Below are 22,924 nucleotides of genomic sequence, written 5' to 3' on the forward strand. Positions count from 1 at the left end.
ATAGGGGCTTAGCTAGGAGAGCAAAGTTTGGGACCCAATGGCAGAAGAATCCTACCAGCCCTAGAAAAGACAAAATCTGTTCCTCAGAAGTGGGAGGCTGTAGGTCTCGTATTGCTTGCGTTTGGTCAACTGTCAGTCCTCAGGAATTGGGCGTCAGACAGATCCTCAAGTAAGTGACGGGGGCTGGCATTTGTGCCTTGGCAGGGGACACACAGTATCCTTTATCCCCTAGAAAGTCGAGGAGACCAGCTGTCTTCCTCCGAGAAATGTCTAAAGAGGGGCTGCAGAGAAGGAGATCATCTACATACTGGAGAAGAGTGCTTGTGTGCCGGGAGCTGAGGCTGAGGTGGCAGGCCGATGAGGACGGGCTGGGGCCACACCAGACTCCTCTGTGGGCCCTGAACAGCGGGTTCGGCTATGTGCCACCTCCTCCTGTGTCCTCGCATGGCGCTCTGAGGGTTCCCGCCTGCGTCCTCTTCTTAGGAGATCACCAGCTGTAGCTGGATGAGGGCCCAGCTGTATGACCTCATTTTAACTTAATTTCCCCTAACAACCTGTTTCCAAATGCAGTGACATGCTGAGGTGCTGGGGGCTAGGACTTCAACATACAAATGGAGGGGGGGGGCACACATATGACACATAACAGAGGGACAGCAGGTAACAGGACTGGAGAAAAAGGGCGGTTGTTGCTGGGATTGGGCAAGACGTGGTGAGGCCCAAGTCAGACCAGTGACTTCAGTGGCCACCCCCCCCCCCCCAAAAAAAAAAGGAAGGCGCTTCTTGGAGAGGTGCGGTGCGGAGAGAGTAGAGATGGGCATGGGAGCGGCCCGCGGAAGGACTTCCTCAGAGTGGCGCACGCTCACAGGATCAGAGGCTGGGTCACCACGGGCTTCTCTAAAACACTGATCTCTGGGACTCCCTGGGACACGCGGTGTGCACATCTCCAAAGCAACACACATGCGGTGCCGGCCATGCACCCTGAGGACATCTCCACCCTGGTAGGAGCGAGGGTCAGCCGAGTGGGAGGACACCGGCCAACGTCAGCTCTGCGTTCTGGGCCCTTCTCTGTGGCTTTGGGAAAGTCACTCTCCGTAAAAGAAGAGGGTTGAACTGGACTGCCTTTAAGGTACTTTCCTCTCCGATCCCCCGTAATCCTAGACTGCAGAAGAGCAGAGTGGAACAACAGCCGTGGGAGTAGAGAGAGGCCAGAGGAGTTTGGGGTGAAGTGAGAGAGAAGGAGCAGGTCTCCCCCCATTACACTGACCACACCCCAGGGGCAGTCTTAATATGCTCAGATCTGGAGGCCAAGCCGGATCAGCAACTCCCTCGCCTGTCAGGGGTGTTCCTATCAGTCACTTAGGAGAAAACATTTACTGCAATAAGTAAAACGGGAACAACAAACCAGTTTGCTTTCTGGCTCAGTTCTGCAGTGCTGCCATGTCTCCCTCCTGCTCCCGGGCCCTCCCTGCTGGGGTCAGAGGCAGCCTCTCTGGCTGCTCCCCGCCTCGCCCACGGCAGTTTGCACCTGCGGCATTCTATGGCTCTGCTTTAGCACAGGACCCTGCCTCCATCCCTCCTGTCCCCCTTCCAGTACTACCCCAGTCTCGGGACTCTCCAGCCTCTGGACCATTGCAGTTCATTCTTCTCAGTTCCAGGGACGTGCACCCCCGTGGTGAGAGGCACAGCCTCCTAACTGGATTCTTCCTCCAGCCTCACCTCCTGTGGTGCGTCCTTATGTGTTCTCACTCCTGAGCCCGGCCCTCCCAGCCCGCCCCAGCTGCCCGCCCAGCTGAGTTCCACCCAGGTCCTGAGCCAGTGAGAGCTGCTGCTCTCGGGGCAGTTCCCAGGGCAAGGAGGAGGGGGGAGGGAGAAGCGCTGAGGCCTAAGCACCGCTGTGTGAGCACTGGGAACCGGCCTCCCATCTCATCTCCGGGAGGCGTGCAGAGCCAGGCCCAGAGGCCTTCAGCTGGGTCTGGTTCTCCTTAGAATTTCAGCTGGGCAAACACTTAGACTTGAACCCTGGAACAGCCAGCCAACTAGGCATCCGGACCTGCCTATTCCCTCCGCCCCTGGCCCAGGGCTGCGGGAAACCCCTTCTGCAGGCCTTCGCATCATGTGTGTGTGTCACCCCGGCCTGTGGATGCTCAGCCGACATGGGGAAGCACAGCTCCTTCACTGTGGCCCTGCCGGATGGAACCGCCGGGATCAGCATGTCCCGGCGGCAGGAGCTGCTGTGCCCAGCTGGAGTTAGTGATGAGCCCGCTGCCTGCACCTAGCCCGCAGGGGACGCCCTTCTGTCCTGCTTACTTCTCTCCTCCTTCTGTCTGCCCTATTCTCTTTTCCAGTGACTCCCAACAGCCTATGCGTTTAAGTCCAAACTCCTCAGCATTGAATGCTAAAGCCTTATGCAGCCAGCCACCCCCTCTACTGTCCAATCCCACCTGGAGCTACTCCTCAGCACATCCCACTTCATCCAGGCCTGTTGTAGGGGCTCCACCCCAATCTCCAGCTCAGTCCTAAGCCCAGGTCACCGTCTGGACGGTGCCGGCCCACATGAGCCCTCATGCCCATATCTCCTGTTGAGAGCACAGCCCAAGACCGCGTGCTCTCTGCTGTGTTATTTAAGACCCTTCATCCACAGCTCTTTGGCCAGTGAAAGGAGCTTAATCCAAAGGTTTCCTAGGATTGTTTTTGAGGACAAAAAGTTCTATCCAAGTAAGAATAATGATTATAACTGGACAAGTCAAACCGTCTCAGAAGTTTGAATAGGAAAATACAGGGGGCCGGGGGTGTCAGTCATCTGTAATAAAAGTACCGTAAAATTTAAAAAGACGTATGGAAATACCAGTAGGTGTGAGGTGATAGCATTATTTGTGTGCTTTGAGTAAGCAGAAATTAGGGGTAAACAGAAACTATGAGCTAAGCAGACCACACGAAATAAAGAAAACATCTATAGAACTTCTGGTTGGTGTTTCTCCCTCTAAAAGGAAAATAATTCTCTTGAAAATCACCTAGAAGCAAAAGGAGAATAAGAAACAAGCCCCTTCTTAGACAAAGCTGGCAAAGGTCTATAAGCAGAGACCATGCACCTGACTGGGTGCAGACCGACACCTCTTAGGCGCTGTGGTGCAGGCCTCAGCAGGAGCTGGCAAACCCAGCCCTCCAAGGGGGCCACAGCCCGGGGTCAGAGAAAGAGCACTTGCTAGGGAGGAAAGGACAGGTATGTGGGTTGAACTTATTTACCATGAAATAGAAGCAGCAAGGCGGCCCGATGAGGAGTCATGTGCAGAAGCCGTGTTTGCAGGAAGCGGTCCAGGGAGGGGGTGGTGAGGCTCCACATCGCGAGCACATCTGCAGCGTCATGGTCAGGTGGCCCGAGAGAAGTCAACGTGAAACGTCTCACCCACGCTCCCACCCCCTAGGCGAGTCCTGGCGGCGACGCCATGGCCGTGCCCCCTCCTCCACTCCAGAAGCTCACACACAGCTGGCACAAGCAGTTGCTTTATTCAGAGATGAATAATCGAAAAGAAACCACCACAGAAACTATACAACGAATATACTGCAATGTAAAAAGGAGAGAAATACCGGGGGAAATAGGGAGATAAAACACTCACCCCGGCCCATGGTTGAGTGTTGACCTATGAAACAGGAGGTCACAGTTCAATTCCAGGTCAGGGCACATGCCCAGGTTGCGAGCTCAGTCTCCAGGAGGGGTCGTGCAGGAGGCAGGTGATCAATGATTCTCTCTCATCATTGATGTTTCTATCCCTCTCCCTTCCTCTCTGAAGTCAATAAAAATATATTCTTTAAAAAACACCAGAAAAATATTGCCAGGGGAAAAATGAGCAAACATATTATCATGAAAATATTTTTAACTTAATGAAGCAATTTTTTCTACAAACCAAGGGCACAAAAGGGATCCAGATATTCAGAAAAAATACATGGCAAGACAAGCAAAGGATATGAGTCATAAAAAGGTAGAGCTCAGAAAATAAGTGAAAGAAAAACGTAAAACCAACCATAGACACTATTGAAAACATAAGAAATTATATAGAAAACATGATAGAAAATGGTGACAGAAAATACAAATTAATAGGACATTTTAAAAGATGAGAGAAAAAATGGCAGTATGATAAACAAATGTATATGTAATTCATGTCCCCACAAAAAGAACTGATGTTTAAAGATAAGATTTATAAGGAATTTCAAAATAAAAAAGAACTAAATCTACAGATTAGAAATGTCTATTGTGTCCCAGGAAAATACTGGCAATGAATGATCAAATCTAAGATTTCAAAGGCAAAGAATCCTCTGGCACACTCAGCCCAAAAGGTCAAGTTGCCTCACTGGGAGAGAAAAAAATATCAGGATAGCCTCAGACATCACCACAATGCTATACGATGCAAAGAAATAACCAGTGTGACCTAAGATGCTATATCTAGGCAGACTGCCAGTTAAGTACAAAGGCAGCATTTATGAACATGCAAGAACATGAGAACATCAAACTCCTGAGCCTGAAGAATCTACAAGAGGATAACTTCAGGCCAATCAAAAGACGAGTGGGAGAAAGTACAGTAGAACAACTGGGTGACACCAATAAGCCCAGGTACCTGAGACTAAGCCCAAGACTAAAGCAATGTGGCAACTATGGTTATAGAAAAGAAAAACATTATGAAAATTAGTGATAAAATAATCAACTAAAATAAAGTGGTGGGGAGAGGATGGATTCAGGGGAAATCTTATAATTCTTGGGGAAAGTGGTTAATAGATATTAAGAAAAAATATATATTTACCCCAAAGGTAACATCTTGGGGGAAATAAAAGCCTTTAGGTTATTAGAAGAAATACACACATAAAAAAACAACAACAACCAAATAAAACAGGATATGGAGTAAAAGACTAAAAACAAATGAAGCAGCAATAAAACCAGAAAGTAGAACATAAAACATGATTTAAAAGGAAAAAAAACTAAGAACAAGCATATCTGTCATATTAATGTATGTGAATGGGATCATTTACCGGCTAAAATATTTTTATTCTCAGACTGGCCTAAATTTCTTATGTATCTTAAAACACAACTACTTAGAGAGGTTGAGAACAAAAGAATGAACAAAGTATAACATGCAAGCACAGACAAAAAGACAGAAAGGAGGACACATTTGTAGCTGAGAAGATTAAGTCCAGGCAGGGCGCGGAGATGCAGAGGACACACTAGTAAAAGGGCTCCATCTCCATGGACAAATAACAGTTATGAACATTGTGCTTCAAATATCATCCTATCAACCTCCTTAAAGGCGCACTGCAGGATAAACAAGGAGAAATTAAGCGTATTCATAGTCAGAGGTCACAGGTGACCACCCTGCCCAAGACAGAGGCCAACAAAAATAACTAAGGAGACAAACAGCAAACAATCAAATTAGCCAAGCTATTCTAACTGATCCTCTGAAAACAGTACCTTCAGTACCCTGAAGACAGAAAATACTGGCTACAAGGGCAACCTCAATGTACTCCCCAAAATAGGGAGCATACAAATACTATTCTGAGATTATCCTCTCTAATAAAATGGTAATATGCAAATTAACCATCACTCCGCTGCATAAGCCACGCCCACCAACCAAGCCACACCCACCAGCCAATCAGGGCGAGTATGCAAATTAACCCCATCCAAGATGGCTACAGCCACAGAGAGCAAGGTTTCCCAGGTAACAGAGGAAGCCAAGCTTTCCCATAGCCGTTGCAGGCCTAAGCCTCCACTCAAGCTACAAAGTTTCAATTATAGAAGGTAAACAAATTCAAACAAATGGTGGCAGAATGGAGCTTGAGAGAAAAGGCCAGGGTTGCCGGCAGCAACAGGGGAAACAAAGCTTTCCACACACCCTGGCGGGGCCCACCCGCTTAAGGCTACAAAGTTTCAATTGTAGAAGGTGAATTAACTGCCACATAAATGGCTGCTGCCCCAGAGGGAGCAGCAGGCTTGGCTCCGCTCCAGGCTACAAAGTTTCAATTGTAGAAGGAAAATAAATTCCAGATACCAGGGCCTCTGCTTGGGTTGCCAGGGGGCGTGGCCGGCCTGCAAACCACCACAGGCCCCTCGCTCAGGCCGCCCCATGCCCCAAGGGAACCCCACCTGATCAGGGACACCCTTCAGGGCAAACCAGCTGGCCCCCACCCGTGCACCAGGCCTCTATCCTATCTAATAAAAGAGTAATATACAGATTGATCATCACTGCAACACACAATATAGCTGCCCCCATGTGGTCGAAGATCCTGCCCCCATGTGGACACAAGATGGCCACCACAAGATGGCCAGCAGGGGAGGGCAGTTGTGAGGGACCAGGCTTGCAAGGGAGGGCAGTTGGAGGTGATCAACCCTGCAGGAGAGGGCAGTTAGGAGTGACCAGGCTGGCAGAGGAGGGAAGTTGGGGGCAAACAGGCTGGCAGGGGAGCAGTTAAGCATCAACCAGGCTGGCAGCGGAGTGGTTAGGGGGTGATCAGGCTTGCAGGCAGAAGCGGTTAGGGGCAATCAGGAAGGCAGGTAGGCGAGCAGTTGGGAGCCAGCAGTCCTGGATTGTGAGAGGGATGTCCGACTTCCCGTTTAGGCCCGATCCCACCAGGATCAGGCCTAAACGGGAAGTCGGACATCCCTCCAGGAGTCCCAGATTGGAGAGGGTACAGGCTGGGCTGAGGGACAACCCCCCGCCGTGCACGAATTTCGTGCACCGGGCTTCTAGTAATATAATAAAATTAAAGTTTTGAAATAAAATCCTTCTCACTCAAAAATGCTAATTCTTTCTCTTGAACAGCAGTTGGGACCAAGAGGACATCAAAACTGAAATTGGAAAATAACTTTAAATAACCCTAGTGACCTATGCTATGTCAGACCTATGCTAAAAGAATGTTCATCAGTGAAAATGAAAGTAAATAATTAAGCATGCAACTCAAGAAGTTAGAAAAAAACTAAGGAAAGTAGAAGGAAGACATGAGTTATATGAAAGCAGAAAACAATTAATTTAATTTAAAATTGTACAATTAATATATATATAGATCCAAGATATGATTCTATTTTTTAAAATAATAAAGGTAATAGGAGAGATAAAACATTAACTAACATTATTAAACCAAAGGGAAGAAACAGAAATACTCAAAGTAATTATAATGGAAAAATAATCATAGAAACTGATCAGATTTAAAACATAGTATGGCCCGGCCAGTGTGGCTCAGTGGTTGAGTGTCGACCTATGAACCAGGTGGTCACGGTTAGATTCCCGGTCAGGGTACATGCCCAGGTTATGGGTTCGATCCCCAGTATGGGGTGTGCGGGAGGCAGCTGACCAATAATTCTCTATCATCATTGATGTTTTTATCTTTCTCTCCCCTTCCTTTCCTCTCTCTGAAATCAATAAAAATATATTTATAAAACATAGTATGACACTGTTTTGCTTATCGTTATATAAAATAATTTGAGAATGTGGATAAAAGGAAACATTTAAGAAAAATATAAGTTGCCAAAACTAGCCATAGTAAAGTTAAGCAACCTAATGGATCAATTGCTATAGAAAATGAAAGACAATTGTCAAAGAGATGCCGCCCATCAAAGAGCACCAAGCCCAGAGAGTGTCCCAGAAGAATTTTAACGTGCCTTTAAGAAATAGGTAGTTCCGATGTTTTGTAAACTTTGTCAGAACATACAAAAAAAAATTACCATGCTTTTTTGGAAAGTAGTATAACAATAACCACAATGAGATATCACCTCACACCTGTCAACAAACAAGAGTTGGCAAGGATGTGGAGAAAAGGGAACCCTCATGCACTGTTGGTGGGAATGCAAATTGGGGCAGCCACTGTGGAAAATAGTATGGAGTCCCCCCCCCCCCCAAAAAAAAAAATAAAAATAGAACTGCCCTATGACCCAGTGATCCCACTTCTGGGTATTTGTCCAAAGAAACCCAAAACACTAAGAAGAATATTCCACCCTTATGTTCACTGCAGTATTATTTTCAATAGCCAAGATATGGAAGCAACCCAAGTGCCCATCAATAGACCAATGGATTAAAAAAATGGCGGTACATAGTATATGCAATGAATATTACTCAGCCATAAAAAGATTAAAATTTTACCATTTGCAACAACATGAATTGTCCTAGAGAGTATGATGTTAAGAGAAATAACTCAGTCAGAGAAAAACAAATGCCATATGATTTCACTTATATGAGAAATCTAATGAACAGAATCTTACCTTATAAAATAGTAATATGCAAATTGACCGCACCTTCGCTACACCCAAGCCATGCCCACCAGTCAAAGCCACGCCCACCAGCCAATCAGGGCGAGTATGCAAATTACCCAACAAAGATGGCGGTTAATTTGCATATGCTGAGGGAGGGAGGAGTGAAGACTGAAGACAACTTAGAAGGAAGAAGGAGGAAAAGCAGAAAGCAAGGTGGCTGCCAGAGGGAAAGCACGGGCGGGGCGCGGCGGGGCGGAGCGGGGCGGGGCGGAGTGCAGCAGAGCGCGGCGGGGTGGAGTGTGGCGGGGCGGAGTGCGGCGGGCGGCAGCGGCGCGGGTGCAGGTGTGGTGGCCACAACGGCTGCGGCAGCGGCAGTGCACGCGGCTGAAGCGGCCGCTTGCAGGATTGAATCCTGCAAATGGGCTACTAGTAAACTAATAAAACTGAAACAGACACAGAGAACAGACCAATGATAGCCAGAGGGGAGGGTGTTGGAGGGATGGGTGAAAAAGGGGAAGAGATTAAGGACTGAAAATGGGCAGGTACGTAAGAAACATGGGGATGTAAAGTGCAGCATAGGGAATATAGTCAATGATGTTGTGGTGACTATGTATGGAGCCAGGTGGGTGCTCGGGATAACAGGGAGAGCACTTGGTGGGATATATGATTGCCCGACCACTGAGCTACCCACCTGAAGCTGGTACAAAACCATGTTGAATGTAAACTGTAATTAAAGATAAATAAATAAAATAAAATCAATGGATTGAAGATAAAAAAGGAAATAGCAGAACAATCAAAACCTGACCAAGAGCACAAAATGAAACGATAGCCTACTGTCACTGATGAATATCACAACAAAATTTATAAAAAATATTAGAAAACAGAAATCAGGGTCACATTAGAAAATAATGGGCACGTGGAGTTTATCCAGGAATTTAAGAATGATTGAATATTTAAAAATCATTTTATAATTCATTATATTAATAGATCAAAAGAGAAAAATCACATAGATCATTCTCACAGTGGCTAAAAAGACATTTGAAAAATTCACACCCATGCATGATTTTGTAAAGTGTCGTATAAAATAGTAATGGGTGGATAAGTTCTTAATATGCTAAAAGATGTGTTTAAGCAATAACCACATTCATGGGGAAACACTACGAGCATTCTCATTAAAGTCAGCCAGGAAATACAATATCTCCACTGTTATTTTATATTGTTCAATGGTGTGAGAATTGCAAAGGAGAAGATAGAATTACTATCATTTTTAGTTAATGTAATTGTTTACTTGGAAAATTCAAAATAATCAACTAAAAATGTTACAAACAACACCAAAGTTTATTAAGTTGGCTGGTTATAAAATTAACATGTGAAAATATGTATACAAACAACCAGTTAGAAGATATTATGGAAGAGACTCCATTTTACTAGTATAATAGCAGCAGAAGATCAGGTGCAGAGAAGTAAACCAAGAGGCACAGATCTAAGAGGATGAAAACCTGAAAACAAGACGAGGCACCTAGAGAAGGCCTGGATAGGATGATTCCACATCACAGAAGCAGACACTGCCCTTGTGTTAAATACACAGATTCAATCTAATCTTGCCCTCAAAAACCAATAGAGTTGGGATTTGTCTTTTAATTTTGTTTAATTTTAATCTTTTTAACTAAAAAGATGACTCTGAAATAATCACCTCTAGAAATAAATAAAATATGAAGTGACCAAGATATAATAACGAAAGCACCACAGGACGTGGCACGTCCAGAGGAGCAAATCAACGGGACAGAAGAGACCCCAAGACCCCTTTCAAAAGGGCGAAGACGGAATGTTTCAATAACTGGCATTTAGCCACCTGGGTAGCTGTTTGTGAAAAAAAAAAAAAAAAAAAAAAAGTTGGATTCCTATCTTGCACCTGATACTAAATCAACTCAAGAAGAATAAAATACATTTTTACAAAACGAAACCATAAAATTCAAGGAAAAAATGGGAGAATTTTACAGTTATAATCTTGGAGTAGGGTAGACCTTTAAAAAAAACCCAGACTCCTTTGTAAAAAGTTGATTAATTGAACCCTTTAAAAATCAAATCAGCTAGTTTTTGACTGGTGGGGTGAAAACAGAATAAACAAAGCCAAAAAGATGATAAACCGGGAGAAAAAATGTTTGAAAACCATATCATAAACAGTTACCTTTCCAAAAGGAGAAAGAAGATTGTTAAATCAATGAGAAATTGGACAAATGATACAAACAGACATTCATGTAAAAAGATCTGGCTCTCAAAAATCTATCTAATAATAGGATAATATGCAAATTGGTCGGGACGCCGTCATGTAGCAACCGATCAGCAGGCTGCGTCCCTGCCCCCCGAGCTGGCCCAGAGACATGAGGCTCGTGTCTCCAACCTGGCAACAGGTCCAGTACATGAGGCTCGCGTCCCTGCCCCCTGAGCTGGCCCAGAGACATGAGGCTCACATGCCCGACCCCGGCAATGGGCCCTGGGACGTGAGACTCGCATACCCATCCCCCTGCACCAGCCCAGGGGTCCACAGGCACATGGAGAGGCCCCTTCTCTGCAGGCCCGGCTGGGGGTCTGCAGGCATGCAGAGGTCCTCAGGCCTCCATGCACCTGTGCCAGAGGTCCATAGGCCTCCCCCGGCTCCGGCCTACCTCTTTGGGGCAATCCATCGAGGAGCCCCTGATGGGTGGGCAGGCCTACCTCTTTGGGGTGATGGATCATGGGGCTCCTGCACTGTGACAGGGCACAGGCCATGCTGGGGGACCCCCCATCCCCTGAGTGCACAAATTTTGTGCACCAGGCCACTAGTAAATACATCAATCAATCAATCAATAAATGGATCTGGCTCTCAAGCACAGGAAAAGATGGTTGCCCTCACCTGTCATAAGCAAAAGTGGTAACATTAAGACCCATTTTGCCTCACATATGTTCAAAGGTCAAAACGGTGCACATCCCTGTGTAGGAAAGGGTATAGAGAAATGGTTGTTCAGGAGGTTCTGATGGTAGAAACATGATTTGATAAGATCTCCATGGGGTGTCACTAGCTGGATCTTCTGACTCCCAGCCAGTTTCTTACCCTGAGACTTCATAGCACTGTCCCTAGGATTATTGTCAGAATTTAAAGGATAGCCTATGCACTGAGCACAATGCTCAGCAGTCACACTGGCGCCCTCTCAGCATGGTCCAGCACCGCCTCCGCCTGGTTGACCCAAAGGATGTTCCAGCCGCAGCCAACTTGTCCAGAGGCTCTGTGCACTCTTGCTCGGAGCTGGAGCAGGGAGCTGGTATCCAGCTTCAGCCGGGATGTAAAGAGCAGAGAGCAGGCCCAGGAGCTGCTTCGGGGGCAGAGGAAGAGCTGCTTCTGGGATGAAGAGGCCTGCACCGCCAGGACTGTCAGGACAAACGATGCTTCTGCCTTTCTCCGGGCGAGAGTGAGCCACGTGGAAGGGAGAGAGCCATCTGGAGCCATTCGGTGCCCTACACACAAGGTCCTGGGAGGGCAGCCGGTCTCCAACACCAAGCAGACACCCACTGGGTACAAAGGGGGAGCTCTGGGGAGGAAGGACAGCCAGGGGTGGCCCATGGAAGAAGCTGCAGCCACAGAGGAGCCAGTAAGGAAGCCACAGAGGAGTCTGCTTCCCATCTGCTGGACCCAGAGCGCCCAGAGCTCTGTGCGAGAGTCCTCAGGCAGGTGGAGCTGCTGAGAGGAAGGGGAATTAGAGCTTACATGGCTGTTAGCTGGTGAGGAAGACTGGGGACGGCTGTTGCTCCTCTCTGGTGTTGGGCCCGAGGTCACTATACTAGGTCATGAAGCAAGGGAGAGCCAGGACACATTGGAGCCTGCACCAGCCTCTCACTGCCTCAACCTTGACCAGCTGCGGAAGAGCTAGAGCCCTGGCTACAGACACACACACACACACACACACACACACACACACACACACACCTGGCCCACACTCACACACACACACTGGCCCAGGACTCAAGCACACACACACACACACACACACACACACACACACACACACACACCTGGCCCAGGACTCAGAAAGCTGAGGGGGCACCAGTGGGATCTGGGTGCCCAATGAGGCAGGCAGTGGATTGCCACCAGCGTAGGTGAGGTACAGTGGCACCTGGGCCCAGCTAGTGACCATTCCAGCATAATGGTCACTGCTCTCCTCTGCCTTCTAAATCTTGCCCAGCTTTCTCTTGTGGTAAATCCTACTCCAGAATCATCCAGGGAAAGGAATTCTGGGGAACTTAGTTCTAGCTCAGCTAGGGTGACTATAAGACCCACCCATGTCTCTGACTGCATTGTCAGGTAAGAAGGCTCTCCCGCCGCCTCCCGCACCTGGGCAATGCACCTGGCACCTGGAGCAGCACCGGCTGGAAAGGAGAAGCGGACCGTTCCTGCTCCAGGCAGGCAGCTGGAGCCAGCGCCCTCAATACGCAACCAGAAATCAGGTGCCAGTCGCAGTAACAACCAAAAATATAGAGTAGCTGGGAAGTAACCTCCCCAAAGGTGCAAGTGACTTTTAGACAGAAAAACACGTGGACTGTTAAAGAGCACACAGAAGACCTAAATACATGGAGAAAATTACTCCAAAGTCATCTACCAACTCAACACCGTTCTGGACAAAACTCCAGCAGGATTGCTTAGTTTTTAGTTTACTATGAATGAATCTGAGTATTTTTCTGTATATTTGATTTCCTCCTTAGGGAAATGCCTATTGATACGACTGCCTTCTTTTTTAAGAGTATCACTGCGTTTTCTTGATTTGATGAACATGTTATTAAACTTACAACATTTTTCCTGTCAGGTTTGTAAAAAATGTCTCCAAGCTTGTTGATTGCCCTTGAATTCTGTTTATACTGTTTGGACAGTTAGGAGTTTTACATTTTAATGAAGTTAGGTCTGCCAGTTTGAGTATGATTTCTTCCATTAGTTTTAAGGTTAAAAACTGAAATCAGATATTTATTCTATTTTTCATTATTTAATTTTTATAGTTAACTTCCTTTTTAATGTTTTTATTGATTTAGAGAGAGGAAGGGAGAAGGATGGAGAGGTAGAAATATTGATCGGCTGCCTCCTACATGGCCCACACTGGGAATCAAGCCCACAACCCGGGCATGTGCCCTGACCAGGAATCAAACTGATGACCTCTTAGTTCATGGGTTGACACTCAACCACTTAGCCACACCAGCCAGGCACACTTTTTTTTTATTGAGGTACTAGAGGCCTGGTGCACAAAATTCGTGCACGGGGGTGGGGGTACTTCAGCCCAGTCTGCACCCTCTCCAATCTGGGATCCCTCTCACAATCCAGGACTGCTGGGTCCCAACCGCTCGCCTGCCCGCCAGCCTGATCACCCCCTAACCACTCCCCTACAAGCCTGATCGACGCCTAACTGCTCCCCTGCCAGCCCAGTCACCCCCAACTGCCCTCCCCTGCTGGCCCGATTGCCCCTAACTGCCCTCCCCTGCAGGCCTGGTCACCCCTAACTGCCCTCCCTTGCAGGCCTGGTCCTCCCCAACTGCCCTCCCCTGCTGGCCTGGTCACCCCTAATTACCCTCCCCGTCAGGCCTGGTTGCCCCCAACTGCCCTCCCCTGCCGGCCTGGTCACCCCTAATTGCCCTCCCCTGCTGGCCTGGTCACCTCTAACTGCCCTCCCTTGCAGGCCTGGTTCCTCCCAAATGCCCTCCCCTGCAGGCCTGGGTCTCCTCTAACTGCCCTCCCCTGCTGGCGGCAGCCATCTTGCATCCACATGGGGGCGGCCATCTTGTGTGTTGGGGTGATGGTCAATTTGCATATTACTTCTTTATTATATAGGATAATTCACATATAACACATTAGTTTCAGATGATTATTCCATACCTGAACTATAACATGTTGTGAAATGATCATCTCAAAAAGTCTACTTAATATCCATTTCTATACATAGTTACAAAATTTATTTCTTGTGATGAGAACTTTTAAGATCTACTCTCTTAACAACTCTAAGTTTGCAGCATAGTGTTATTACCTATGGTCCTGTACATTGCACCGCCATGACTCACTTATTTTACAACTGGAAGCTTGTACCTTCTGACCTCCTTCACCCATTCCCCCACCCAGTAAACTTCTTTATCCATATGGCATTTCTTCTTCTTCTATTAAGATAGGAGATATGTATCTGAATGTACATCTGTCTGTCTTTGCACCACCCTCACCACCTTCTCAATTTCCCCAGCAAAGTGTATTTATAACCAGTGTATAATTTTGCATTATCTTAACATCTGGCAACAGAATTCCTCTTAGGAGACAATGTCACTGTTCAGAAGATTCTTTTGATAAATGTGGAATACAGGTGAACCCCCTGGAACACAGACTGGTGCAGCCACTGTGGAAGCAGCATGGAGTTTCCTCAAACAAATCATAAACGGAACTGCCTTATGACCCAGCAGTTCCACCTCTGGGACTATATCCGAAGAAACCTGAAGCATTAATTTGAAAGAATATATGCACTCCTATGTCCATTGCAGCATTATTTACAATAGTCAACATTTTGAAGCAGCCCAAGTGCCCATCAGTAGATGAGTGGATACTACTCGGCCATTAGAAAGGAGGAAATCTTACCTTTTGTGTCAGCATGAATGAACCTGGAGGGCATTATCCTAAGTGAAATAAGACAGTCAGAGAAAGACCATATGATTTCACTCATATGTGGTATCTAATGAACAAAATAGAAACAGACTCATAGATACAGAGATCAGACTGGCAGCTGACAGAGGGGAGGCGGGAGGGGGTGGTGGACTGGGTGAAAAAGGTGAAGGCATTAAGAAGAAAAAAACATAGACATGGACAACAGTATGGTGATTGACAGGGAAGGGAGGGTGGGGGGAGGTAGAAGAGAGTAAAGGGGGATAAATGGTGACAGAAGGAGACTTCATATACAGATGATGTATTATGCAATTGTACACCTGAAACTGATGCAATTTTATTAACCAAAGTCACCTCAAAAAATTCAATAAACAAATTTTAAAAATGTGAACCCCCCCCCCCCGAATGGGAGCCGTAAACCACCCAGCTGATGGGGAACATGTAAGGAGAATATCTTTGTGACCTAAGTGTAGCAAGATTTCTTTAATAAGACCCCTAAAGGCTAAAACCACAAGGCAGAGAGGAAATGATGCATTTGACTAGAATAAAATTGAGGTTTTCTTTTCACTGGCAGAACCAAAACACAGAGTTAACAGGCAGGGGACCAACCAGGAGAAGACGTTGCAACAATTAAAATAGAGAATGTGGATAGACTAGTACATATCATATATGTTTGAAGCAGTTCAAATCAACAAGAAAAAAATTAGACACAACTGAGAAAGGGCAAAAAATACAACTAAGGCTCAGCCGGTGTGGCTCAGTGGTTGAACGTCAAGAGGTCACGGTTCGATTCTTGGTCAGGGCACATGCCCGGGTTGCAGGCTCAAACCCCAATAGGGGGCAGCCGACCAACGTTTCTATCTCTCTCTCCCTCTCCCTTCCTCTTTCTCTAAAACTAAAAATCAATAAAATCATATTTTTTTAAAAAACACGACTAGGTAACTCACAGCAGGTAGGATCTGCAAAGCTCCTCCTTCCCTGTGATGGGCACACCGAAGAGATGTACACAGTGGTCAGAGAGATGCCAACGCCAGAGAAGCAGCCCTGCGAACCCGCCGGCCTGGCAGCAGGAGAGAACCTTCGCACCAAGTGCCGGAAAAGGTGGGAGACAGCCCGCGGGCACTGCCGATGGGAGCGTCAGCAGCTCTAAGGAAACCCAAGCTTTCTCCTGGGCGTGACCTGCACGGAAACCTCCCCAGGCGCCCCCAGAGGACGTGCTTAAAGCTTCCTCACAGCCAAGGACTGAGGCGGCTGGGCGGCCATCACTGGGCGTCAGAAGCAGCATGCAGAGGGCGCCCAGTGGTGAGCAGGTGTGACACAGCAGCATGAGCTAATGTGGAAAACAGGGCTGAGTGCGAAAAGGAAGAAACAGACCAAAAATACGTACCTCTTTGATATATAATATACATTATAAAAGACAGAATGTAAAAGTATACTTTTTTGGCCTATATCACATGTATACATATACATACATAAGATATACACGTGGTATGCATTAGGGAGACAAGGATGGGGTGAAGTGAAAACAAATAATGAAACAAAACAAATAGGGCCTTTCCAGGTGCACGAGGCCCGCTGCCACAGCCCGCAGGGCATGATTCCTCCATTCCCTGCAGCTGCAGCCAATAGACAGCAGGAAAAGGAGGGCACCGTGGGCATCGCTGGGCTGCGTGAGCATGGCACTGCCCCTCGCACGCCCTTGGCAAGGACGGCTCCTTGTCACACTGAACCTGCAGCTCCAGGCTGGGCGCCAGAGACGGGGTGCAGGGTCTGCGGTGGGCCTGAGACTGGCGGTCCCCGCCAGCGCCCCGGGGATGCTGATGCTGCTGCCTGGTGACAACGCCCTGAGGGGCGAGGAGCTGGACCGCACCACACAGCCAGGCCAGCCGGGGAGACTGGGCCGGGCTGTCTCACTCCGCCCAGGAAGGAGCAGGAGGAGGGTTAGTAAACAGCTAGCATGTCTGCCCCTCGGTCGCACCCACACCTGCCCCTGGGCCCCTGTGGCCCCTGCCATCTCCCTCACACCCACAGCCGCTTCCCTCCCAGGTTATAACCTCCAGGAGGGCAGGCCCATGCCTCCTGTGCCCGCACCGCCCCCTTGTGCCCAGCTCAATGCCTGGCGCGTAGCTGAGGCTCAATACATGTTTGTTGGCACCAGGCTGGACATTTAAAGTTTTCGAGGAAGAAAGTGACTGACAAGAGGGAGTCAGAACAGGAATGGCACCAGCACCTGCGGAAGGCGGTCAGAATGGGGCCAGCTGAGCTTACGGGGAGGAAGGTCTAGGCCAGGGAGGCTGCAGGGCAAGGAGAGCGCGCTGGTCTCCGCCGTCACTGCCTACTCACTGTGTCCGTCCATCACCACTCTCCCCCCTCCGCCCTCCCACCCCGCCCTCCTGCTAAATTCAGAGAGGACAGCAGGGCAACATCAACTCAGACCCCATGGACTCGCCCAGCATGGCCGGGAGACAGGAGTGGAGGGCGAGTTCAGTCTGGAATTCGTGCCCGGTCCTGCGTGTCCGAGTGGATGGACCACGGAAGGACGCACAGCAGGACGCCTGGGAGCAGGGCCATGTGCTGCCCATGCCCCGGGTCAGGGCAGAACCAGATCCGGGAGCTCCAGGTGCCATTCGTCTCAGCGGTTCTTCCTGCGCCATACCCCCTTCCCCTCTTCCCTCTGTGCCCCGCTCGTGGCGCCCCTGCGTGGAGGGCGTGGGAGTGGGAGCCCGTTCTACGGCCATGCCAGCGCACATGCTTGTCTCATGCCTGTGCCCGAAGCAGGAAACCCTGAGATCCACCTGAATGCAAAGAGTCTGGGAGGTCGTCCACCCTTCACGGAAAGTGTTTGTTTCCCTGAGGGGACGGGGACACAGTGATTCTGCTGGTGCCCTTCCAGTGCAGGGAAGATTACAAGGACCAAAGTCTCCCCTACGTGACCAGGTCAGCTGGGCGGGGGCCGGGGCGGTGTTACCCCCAATCTCCCGAATTCACTGTGCCCCTCTCCACCTGCATGAAACCCAAACCCTCCCCTGGGCGCAGAGGAGATGCCCGGTCTAGAACATTGCTCACGCTTTCCCGCTGTCATGGGGGTTCAGCAATAGGGAAAAGATGTCCTCCATTGGCCTGAGGCCCTGGAGAAGAGGGCCTGGGCCGGGACGGAGGTGGCCTGCCTCCCCTCAGCCAGCTCACCCTGTGGCTGCAGGGTCCCGGGCCACCGGCCTGAGAGATTGCTGAGCACCACTCCAGGGAGCACTCACTCCCAGCCCTGGGCTGACCTCTCCTGGCCAGACCCCGCAGAGCGGCTGGGGAAGAGAAAAGGGAGGAGTCATTATTTCCTCACCACCGCTGCGCCCCCCCCCTTCACCTCCCCCCAAAGAGAGGGAAGAAAGGAAACAAAGGGAAACCAGGAGGTAGCTGCCCTTCCCACCCTGCAGCCTCCCGCCTCTCCCCCGGCTCCAGCTGCCCACCCAGAGCTTTCCGCTCAACCCAGAGACAAGAGAGAGGAAGCCCAGGAAGGGGACAGGGTGTGTGCAGGCGGCGGCATTTGCATCATGAATGGGCAGGGGTGTTGGCTTGGGCATGTTTTCGAAGGTTTAACTGTAATATCGTTTAGCCTCAGAAGGGCATGTCACTCAAACTCCGCTGGTCATTTATAAAAACATTTCGATTGTGTTTCCAAGGGGCGGTCTCCCTGGCCCAAGTGGCTGTGCGGAGGTTGTGAATGCTCACCCGAGGTCAGAGATGTGGGAGGGCGCAGGGGAGAGAAAACGGGGAGGGGCAGAGCCACTGAAGAAGGAGAGAAACCAGAGCAGCAGAAGACAAAGCGGAGAAGCAGAGGCGGGCGAGGAAAGCAGCAGATGCTGTGAACACCCACAGCAGGGGTGGGACCGTGTCCCGGGGGACACCCTCACTCAGGGCTCGGCTCTCCCAGCTCATGGTGTTTGGATTTTGCTGTGAGTGTTGCCATTCCACTCGCCAATGGGAAAGACCACTTCCCAGTCAGGCACTCTAGGACCAAACTGCCTTCCTGCCCTGGGCCCTGCGCTACAGATGTTGCCCCCGACCTGCCATTCCAGCAGAGACCAGGGAGCCTGACTGCAGTCTGCACTGGAGACCCGCAAGGGAGGGATGAGCGGGGCTGTGAACACACCCTTCTCCTGCCACTGTACACATCCTTCTCCTGCCACTGTACACGCCCTTCTCCTGCCACTGTACACACCCTTCTCCTGCCACTGTGCACGCCCTTCTCCTGCCACTGTACACGCCCTTCTCCTGCCACTGTACACACCCTTCTCCTGCCACTGTACACGCCCTTCTCCTGCCACTGTACACACCCTTCTCCTGCCACTGTGCACGCCCTTCTCCTGCCACTGTGCACGCCCTTCTCCTGCCACTGTACACGCCCTTCTCCTGCCACTGTGCACCCCCTTCTCCTGCCACTGTACACACCCTTCTCCTGCCACTGTACACGCCCTTCTCCTGCCACTGTGCACGCCCTTCTCCTGCCACTGTACACGCCCTTCTCCTGCCACTGTACACACCCTTCTCCTGCCACTGTACACACCCTTCTCCTGCCACTGTACACATCCTTCTCCTGCCACTGTGCACGCCCTTCTCCTGCCACTGTGCACGCCCTTCTCCTGCCACTGTACACGCCCTTCTCCTGCCACTGTGCACCCCCTTCTCCTGCCACTGTGCACGCCCTTCTCCTGCCACTGTACACGCCCTTCTCCTGCCACTGTGCACGCCCTTCTCCTGCCACTGTGCACGCCCTTCTCCTGCCACTGTGCACGCCCTTCTCCTGCCACTGTGCACGCCCTTCTCCTGCCACTGTACACGCCCTTCTCCTGCCACTGTGCACGCCCTTCTCCTGCCACTGTGCACGCCCTTCTCCTGCCACTGTGCACGCCCTTCTCCTGCCACTGTGCACGCCCTTCTCCTGCCACTGTGCACGCCCTTCTCCTGCCACTGTGCACGCCCTTCTCCTGCCACTGTGCACGCCCTTCTCCTGCCACTGTGCACGCCCTTCTCCTGCCACTGTGCACGCCCTTCTCCTGCCACTGTACACATCCTTCTCCTGCCACTGTACATACCCTTCATGCCCTTCTCCTGCCACTGTGCACGCCCTTCTCCTGCCACTGTGCACGCCCTTCTCCTGCCACTGTACACACCCTTCTCCTGCCACTGTGCACGCCCTTCTCCTGCCACTGTACACACCCTTCTCCTGCCACTGTGCACGCCCTTCTCCTGCCACGGTACACACCCTTCTCCTGCCACTGTACACATCCTTCTCCTGCCACTGTACACACCCTTCACGCCCTTCTCCTGCCACTGTACACACCCTTCTCCTGCCACTGTGCACGCCCTTCTCCTGCCACTGTGCACGCCCTTCTCCTGCCACTGTACACACCCTTCTCCTGCCACTGTACACACCCTTCTCCTGCCACTGTACACACCCTTCTCCTGCCACTGTGCACGCCCTTCTCCTGCCACAGTGCACGCCCTTCTCCTGCCACAGTACACACCCTTCTCCTGCCACTGTGCACGCCCTTCTCCTGCCACTGTGCACACCCTTCTCCTGCCACTGTGCACACCCTTCTCCTGCCACTGTGCACGCCCTTCTCCTGCCACTGTGCACACCCTTCTCCTGCCACTGTGCATGCCCTTCTCCTGCCACTGTGCACGCCCTTCTCCTGCCACTGTGCACACCCTTCTCCTGCCATTACAGCCACCACTGCCCTTCAACTCCCCGCCCCAGTTCCCTCCACAAACACCTCAGCCCCCTAAGTAAAATGCTCTTAGGCTTTCAGGTGGTGTGACAACGCTGGCCACAGAGGAAAGGAGGGGTGAGGAGGAAGGGGGCCGTACCTGCAGGACCTCTCTCCTCCATGCACTGGTCTCGAGCTTCCGAGGGACCTGAATCTCAGAGTCCAGCCCGGTGTCCAAGTGACTGATATGGAAACTGAGACCTAGAGGAGGGAAGAAACTCTACCCCAGAGCAGCCATGGCCCCGGTTAGGCAATTCCCAGGCACACCCCGCTTCCCTCTTTCGTTGGCTAACTCCCCACTCAGGGCCCGGGCTCCCCCTGCTTCCTCTCTTGGTTCAAAGCCCAGCCGAGAGGCCTCCAGCATAAAGCTCAGGAAAAGCCACCCCAGCGAATGGGTTAAACCCCTGTGCACCTTCCTGTTGGGCTGCCTCATCGGAATGGGCAGCTCTCATCTGGGTCAGGCATCCTGCGTCTGGGGACATCTCCAAAGGGCCGGTCTGGAGATCACAATGCCTGCTCCAGGCTGTGGGGCAGAGGGCTACACTAGACTGCTCCCCACAAGATGGGAAAAGTAAAAACCACACACACAGCCAGGGTAGCCTGGGGCTGGCAGCCCAGCTCAGAGTTCATGGGCGCAGCAGCGGGTGCAGATGGGGTGGGAAAGAAAGGCTCAGACTCAGACGTGAGATGGGACCAGAAGTCTGAGGGGCAGGGCATCTGGAGTTGGACCGCCTGGGCTCAAAGCTGCCTGAGCTAATCACGTGGGGAAGTCCTAGCCCTCTGATGCTGTTTCCTCGTCTGTAGGAAGGAAGGAGGACCATGTCCCTGTAAGACTGCCCATCGTGGTCGGGGCTTGAGGGCCGTCTGCCAGGACAGCTGCTGAACTCCTGCGGTTCTGTGGGCTCTGATGTTTAGCAAAGAGCTTTGACGAAGATGAGAAAGTGAGCGAGTGCTGGAAGCAGGAGGGTAGAAACAGTCTAATGCCATACTCTCACTCCAAAGCCCAGAGCGGGGTGGGAACAGCCCGGCTCACACCGCTTGTCACACAGAGCTGACACCCCACCCTTGTTCAGGTCCTGGTTTCTGCTCCCTCCTTTCAGGTGACAAGACTAACAGCTTTTGGTGGGTGAAACTCTGCCCCCTGCCCCCACTGTCCCTGCCACCCCCACCACACGCCAGGAAAGGGATCCAGGACAGCAGCTCCTCAAGACTGGGTGGAGAGAAGCCGGGAGGCTCACCTGGCCCTGCAGCCCAGCGTGGGGTGGGGTGGGGGTTGGGGGAGGAGTAGGGACATGTGGTCAGCCGGGCCTGATAGCCGCACACACTACTCCTACTGTCAGCACCGACCGCGGATTAGGAAATGTCACGTTTCAAAGTCAGTGATTTCCATTTGCTGCCCAGGAAAGGAAAAGCAGAGACAAGCAAGCTCCCAGGGCCATGCACTGGGAAAGAGGCCAGCATCTGGGCCCTAATGCGCTCCTGCCCGCCTCCTGCAGGCCCTCTGCAGCCCCAGAGTGACAGCGTCTCCTGGGGTTCATCCCTGCCAAGGGCCAAGGACGAATGGATTTCACAGCTTATCCAGGGAGGGAGGGGCGTGTCATGACTCATCAACTGTGACCCACCTTTGGTCCCTGCTCCCCTCTCCCCCCCCCCCCGGCCCCTGGCCCCTGCCGCTCCCCCAGCCACACTCTGAGCCACAGCTCCGCTCTGTCTCCTGGATCAGCAAGCCGCCCTGGACCCTTCCTGCAGGGGCAGGAGCCCAGCCTCTGCCCTCGCCCAGCCCGCCCAGCCCCTGACCCGGGCTCCCCACTCTGCAGGCAGGACAGAAAGCCTCAGGCCCGAGGAATGAAATGACACGTCTCCCTCTCTAGTTTGCTCTCCCTGCCGTTACTTTTCTCTTCCTCCCCAGCCTCATCAGAGACAATAATAAACACTTCTCCTTCCCATCGCCACTGGAAAGGATGGCGCTCCTTAATTACAAAAGTAATGTCATGATACTAGCAATTAATTAATTCTAATCTGGCCCGGAAGAGAGGTCGGGCATACAATCACCCCTACACCTCTGGAGCCAGGACCACCCCACGGATATTGTGATTGAAATAGATTTATATGGAGCCATTAGATACTATCTGCAATCAATCCATTACCATAAACTTAAGCGTCCACATTCTTTCATAGTAAATGAATTTTCAAATCACATTTCCCAACAAGCACTGCCTCAAGTCAACCCTTATTTATCTAATAACACCATGCAAATATTTTATTATATTTCAATGA

General features: G+C 50.7%; 1 pseudogene across 1 annotated transcript in view; it reads left to right on the forward strand.

The window, feature by feature from the left end:
- Positions 1–2,153: 2,153 nt before the first annotated feature.
- LOC307110218 (polypeptide N-acetylgalactosaminyltransferase 11-like) overlaps positions 2,154–22,924 on the forward strand; it is a 96,154-nt pseudogene continuing 75,383 nt past the window's right edge. The window contains exon 1 of the transcript in view: positions 2,154–2,246. The product of the transcript in view is annotated as a polypeptide N-acetylgalactosaminyltransferase 11-like (transcript). The remainder of the gene's footprint in view (positions 2,247–22,924) is intronic.

Source organism: Cnephaeus nilssonii (genome assembly GCF_951640355.1).
Source record: "Cnephaeus nilssonii genome assembly, chromosome: 13".
NCBI classification, from domain to species: domain Eukaryota; kingdom Metazoa; phylum Chordata; class Mammalia; order Chiroptera; family Vespertilionidae; genus Cnephaeus; species Cnephaeus nilssonii.